Here is a 6000-nt window from a genome sequence, read left to right on the forward strand (position 1 = left end):
TAAGGGTCATCCCCACATAGGAAAGTGGGAACCATGACAGTCAATGAATCAAGAGAAAGAATGCCCAGAGAAATGACGGTGGACATCAGAAATTAGGGATACTTTTATTTCAGAATTATGTGAGTGCTGATATCACAGAAATTTAAGGGAGGAGAGATTCTCTAAATTGAAAAGATAAATATATTATCTCTAAAGTATGACATAATATTTTTCTTTAATGTTTGGTTTTCACCAAAAATATTTACTTCTATAAATACTAAAAGCAATAAATGTTACTTTTAAAGAGAAGAAGGTGACTCGTACAACATGGTGATGGAGGCAAACTGGTCATGTAAGTGCCTTTTATGAGTTTTAAAACATATACTCATTGTTTATGTCATTGGTATTACAGTTAGTAGAATCCCATGGTAAACCTGGAAAGGTGAACCCAAGACCCTATGGGGACCTACAGGTTCTGGGCTGTCATATGCCATTTCCTTTGAGTGGGTGCATTATGCTTAGAACTCTAACTCTCCTTCTCCCATGAGTTGGGGACCTCCCACTTCCTTTTCACTGGGACCACCAGAACAGAGATGACAATAAAGTTTGCTTTTCTTTTGTTTAGAACTGGTGATTCTGTTCCTTCTGTAGAAAAGACGCTGAAGTGGGGAGGAACTATTAACTCTACTTCTGGAACTATAAAATAGCTCTTCCCCTGAAGTTAAAGAATAAGAATCCAGGTAGACTTCCTATGGGAAATGGTCAACTTAAGGATGAGCAAGTGCCAGGGAAGGCACAGAGGGTATTTTTCTGTGAAGGAAGAACTTATATGAAGACCCAACTCTCTGAAACACAGAGACCACGGGGCATGTCAGGTATTAAACAAGGATAAGGGCAAAGGTGAGCCAGGCTGTGAAGGTGAGGCTTGTAAATAATGTTGAAGAATTTAGAGTTTACCCTGAGGTCAGGGGGAAGCCAATGAAGAGTGTGAATCAGATTTTTTTGGATTTGGATTTTCTTTTGAGACATATTTTGACTACAGCATGGAGAAGAAATTAGAGGGGTACAGAATTGGAAGTAGGGAGAGAAATATGATCCCTGTGACTCTACCCCAAGAAAAAAGAATAAGAACCTAAACTAGGGTGGTGGTAGTGAGGATATAGAAAAGTAGACATATTTAGATGTTAGAAGTCAGAATGACTATAATAGATTTAAAGTAGATGGTGAAGTCAAGAATGAGAGAGAAGTCAAGGATGCCTAATGGATGCCAAATGGCTGGAGCATGCTTACTGTATCTTCCCCTAAGTCCATGTGCTAAATTCTCTACCTCCAGTGTGAGCATAGAAGGAAGTGGGAACTTTGAGATATAATTAGGTTGAGGTGACATAAAGATGTTGGAACCCCCAAGATGACATTAGTGCTCTTATGAGAAGATGGAAAGACACCAGAGCTTCCTTTGGCCACCATTTGAGGACACAACAAGGTAGCATGTGCATGCCAAGAGGCAGACTCAGAGATAACAAATCTACTGGCATTTTGATCACAGACTTCCAGCCTTCGGAGCTGTGAGAAACAAATGCCTGTTGTTTAAATCTCTCAGTCTATGGTATTCATTTATAGCAGTCTGAAATGACTAACACACTGTGACAGGGAAGAGAAAACAGAACAACTCTGTTTTCTGATAGGAACAGGTGTGGATGAGGTGGGACAGATGTCCAAATGGACAGCAGAGGTCTAGGCTACAGATATTGATTGCAGGCAACACAGAAGGAATGTGTAATTATAGCATATATGATGTGATCAGAGAGACTAGGAAGACTGAGAAGAGGTTGGGGACACCAACTTTTGTTGTTGATATTGTTGTTAATCTTCACCCAAGAATATTTTTCCATTGGTTTTTAGAGAGAGTAGAAGTGAGGGGGAGAGACACACACAGAGAGAAACATCTATATGAGAGACACATCATTGGTTGCCTTCCATACATGCCCGTACCAGCGCCAGGGATGGAGCCTGCCTTTGACTGGAATCAAACTTGAGAACATTCGGTCCTCAGAACCAATTAGGGCAGGACACCAACTTTTAAGGGAGCAGAGACTTATCTTCCACTATGTACAGTCATTAAGGAAGAGTCAATGGGTCACAGACTGAACCCGTGATTAAAGTGCATAATTCTGCCTGTAAGGATTTGAGAGCCTAGCCTAACAACAATGGTCACTCAGGAACAGATGTCTGTGAAAGGGCCTGAGTTACACCTGAGGACTCCTGTGTGTGTCATGTGGAATTTCAAATGCCCTGAAGCTCTGAAGTACTACCCTAATAATTTTCACTGCCATCGGAGCTTTTTAAAGGGGAGAAGTTCCATTCAGAGAAGTTACTTGGTTTGTCCCAGTGAGAGTGGCAGAGCCCAAAATCGTTCTGCATCCTCCAATTTAGCTTTACAGCTCTGTACTTGTCCTTGGAAGTTACTGTTACTGTCCCTATGTTTATGTTAGTTTATTACTTTCTGAACCTGTGGATCCTCTCCATTAGAACCCAATGGCGGGGGGGGGGGGGGGGGGGGCGGGGTGGAAATCCTTCAGCGGAAGACATGGGAAAACACAGCAGCAGAGAATTTCTCTGAACCACTTCTGAGACCTAAGATGCCCTTCCCTTGCCACCTTGGCCCATCAGCTGTTATCGAGTCCTGCAGAGGATGGGGAGTCTGACATGCAGTGGGGTTTGACCCTGCTCCTGCCTTGCTTTTTTCTATTTCTGCTTCACACCATCACAGATAATGAAAGTTGACTGGCAGCTTAGGTTTCCTTTTTCTCTGCCACTGTCATTCCCATTTGCTGGGCCTCATGACTTTCTAGCACAAAGTTGTTATGTTTGGGCTCCAATTTGCCAGGCAGTGTTAAATTCCAAGAAAAACCTATTCTTACTGAATTATTTTTGGAATGTTAAGCAAACATACCTAAATTATGTGGCAGCCAATTCCACTCTAAGATCTAGTTTGGACTTCATGGTAATTCAAGTAGAGGAGAGAAATCAGGAAACAAAAATTGAAAATGCTGAGATTCCATCTTCCATTCCCTGGGAGAATTCTTTTTTTAATTACTCTTCCATACAAGGACAGGGAAGGCGAGTGTGGAGCACACAGTGGAAAGCTCTCACTTGAGTTTTTTAGAAAAATAAAGGTTGAAACAGTATGAAAGCCCAATGTTGCCTATAGGATAAGCTACAATCTTTTTTTTTTTTTTTTTTTTTTTTTAGAATCAAGTAGGACTTCTTTCAGTGAGGCTCAGCTTAATCTGACTTGTCCCAGGGAGCTTTAAAATAAGCATCAATTGCTAGTTTCCACACCTGTACTCTCTATCCCCAACTCTAGGGGTAGCTGATTTTAGAAGCATGTTTTCATTCCAGCAGAACCAAGACTATTCTGACCCTGGCCTGGACGACAATGGTCCTTTTCCCACTACCACTTCTAGCCAGAATTTCTCTCTCTCTCTCTCTCTCTCTCTCTCTCTCTCTCTCTCTCTCTCTCTCTCTTCATTCTATTTCCCTACATTTTGGAACTTACTAAGATAGTAGGATGAGAGCTTAGAGCCACTGACGACCCTTGTCACCACCAGATAGGCACTTATTTGAGGCTGAAGTCAAGGACTGGAGGTACACTCTGGGCCAACTGCATGAGCAGAACTTGACAGTGACATTTTTGGTGTCTGTGCTCTGAACCCCTTGCCTTCCCTTTTTATATATACCCTTGGCTAGTGAGGCATTAAGCCCAGTGGGATATACATTGAGATTTGACCAATGGAAGACAGGAGCCAGTGGATAATTCCTCATCCACCATGTCTTTTCCTGAGACCCAGTAGTTCACAGACCTCAAGGAGGACAGTCCTGTGAGACTGAGCAATTAATGATACTTACCAAGTGGTGTCAGGATCAGTAAGTGCCTCGTAATTCTTCTTCTTTGTTCCTTCCTCACACTTCTTTCCCCTCACTCCTTTTTTCCTGTGTTTGTACCACCCATGTGTGGCCTTGAAACCACTGTGGCCTGTGCTCAGTTTTGGGTCTGCCAGGGCATGACCACAACAATGCAAAGGGCCCCTCAGTGCGTATCAGGGCAGTTTTTAACAAGGGCACTTGTGAAAGGAGCTAAAACAACACCCATCTATAATTGGGCAGCTGTACACTCCAGCTCTCTCTCAGCAATCTAGATACAGGGCTGCATATTTTGGATTATGCCCCTGGAGTTTTTGGACTTTTAGAGAGTACCAGTAGTATTCCTGCTAACGAGGACTCAACCAGATAGTTAGTTGCAAACTAAAAGATGTAACCACATTTTCTTTCATTTTCATTTTCATTTCCCCCCATTACATTTTCTTTTTTAAATAAAATGTATTGGGGTGACATTGGTTAATAAAATTATAAAGGTTTCAAGTGTACAATTTTTAAAAATGATACTACATTTTTAAGGTGATGCAGCGGTTCCTCCTGGTCATTCCAGGACTTGCAAAGCCATCTTAGAGAACTGCCATTCTGCTGACCACAGCCTTTCTAAGGCACAGGTGTATCCATGGCTGGTTGGAAAATGTGACACATTCAGAGAAAAACAAAACAGGAGATGGGCAGAGGAGATGAGATGAGTAATTGCACCTGTCAGAAAATGAGGAGAACAAGCAAGCATACATGCATGGAACTTCTGAGTTCTGTGGAGAAAAACACAAGGGCAAACACGAGGAATTACTTGTCCTCAGTCTCCCCCAGAGAAGGTGGAGTTGATCATTTGGGTCTGGTGGCCTGTATTGCCTTACAGCCAACATTATTAAAAGCACCTGCTCACACTTGGTGGTTAGCACAGACATTTCACAATCCCTGACCTGCTGCCCATTATGTAGATACAGGCAGCTCTAATTTTGCAAAATGCTATTTTTAAAACAAATAAATAATTCCACATTGCCCCCACTGCAGCCCAGAGGAAGGAGCTTGTTGCCTCACAAAGTCTTTGGCACCAAAGGGCTTTGCTGTGGATGTTTCTCTCTGCTGTCATACCATCATGATTAAGATTAATTGTTCCCGTTGAAGTGAGTCACTCAGAAGGGATGGGAAGAGTGGAAGGAAGAGGGCAGTTCGCCCCCACCCCTCCGCCCCTACCGGCACACACACTTCAATGTTTGTTCTGAAAGATCCGGAAGAATGCAGGAGTGAAGCAAAGAAATTTAAATTGTGGAACATGTAATAAAGGACATCAGTGCAAAAGCTATTATGAGCCCCATGTTTATCTTCAGCTCAGTGACTTTCAGAAGAGCATGCCCTTGGCTAGTAAGCTTGGAGGAAGTGACTGCTCTCTGCCAGTTGGAGTTTTGACCTGAACTCTAAAAAACCCAGCTGACCTCATTCAGCCCCATCTACCCTAAATAACAAGGCTCAGACACCTACCCCTCAACACTCACATACACCCTGTATACACACACTCCAGATGTATATATTGAAACTGCAAAAGCCCATTTTAGGTGGAAAAGTCATATATGACCAAGAAGGAAACTGAATAAGAAAAAGAAAATATAAAACCAGTAAACTTAAGACTGCACCAACGAGGAAATAAATATTATTTATAGAACATGTTTGACTTACCTGGTATTAGTGCAAAGGTTTATTCTGAGATACCTCTCCAAGGCTCAGACTTATACATACATCCTCAATGTGTCTCCCTGGCTCTGAGACACCCTCATCTCCCCTTAGACTGTTATGTTGGTAATGTGGACCTAGATGAAGCAGCTCAGCTCTTTGGGAGTATTTATGGAATACTTACAGGGACCTCATCCAAAACTCATGATCACCAACCTAATTCCAAATTGAAAACATCTATCATCTATGCTTTATTCACCATCCCATTATCTTAACAAAAAGAACTAAGGTTTGTCAAGGAAGAAAATTCATTAAAGAGGAATCAAGTTGTCCTGATCCACTTTGTAAGGTGCTGGGGTTCTTTTCCCAGCTTTACAAAGGGCTCAGCATTCTGGAGAAAGGGGCTGTGCA

The 6000-nt window shown here is 42.2% G+C and overlaps 1 long non-coding RNA gene across 1 annotated transcript in view; it reads right to left on the reverse strand.

The window, feature by feature from the left end:
- LOC311626734 overlaps nucleotides 1-5712 on the reverse strand; it is a 108627-nt gene extending 102915 nt beyond the window's left edge. The window contains exon 1 of the long non-coding RNA XR_014795758.1: nucleotides 5596-5712. This is a non-coding gene — a long non-coding RNA (uncharacterized lncRNA). The remainder of the gene's footprint in view (nucleotides 1-5595) is intronic.
- Nucleotides 5713-6000: the final 288 nt, after the last annotated feature.

This window comes from Pipistrellus hanaki, assembly GCF_964339955.1.
Source record: "Pipistrellus hanaki genome assembly, chromosome: 8".
NCBI lineage: Eukaryota > Metazoa > Chordata > Mammalia > Chiroptera > Vespertilionidae > Pipistrellus > Pipistrellus hanaki.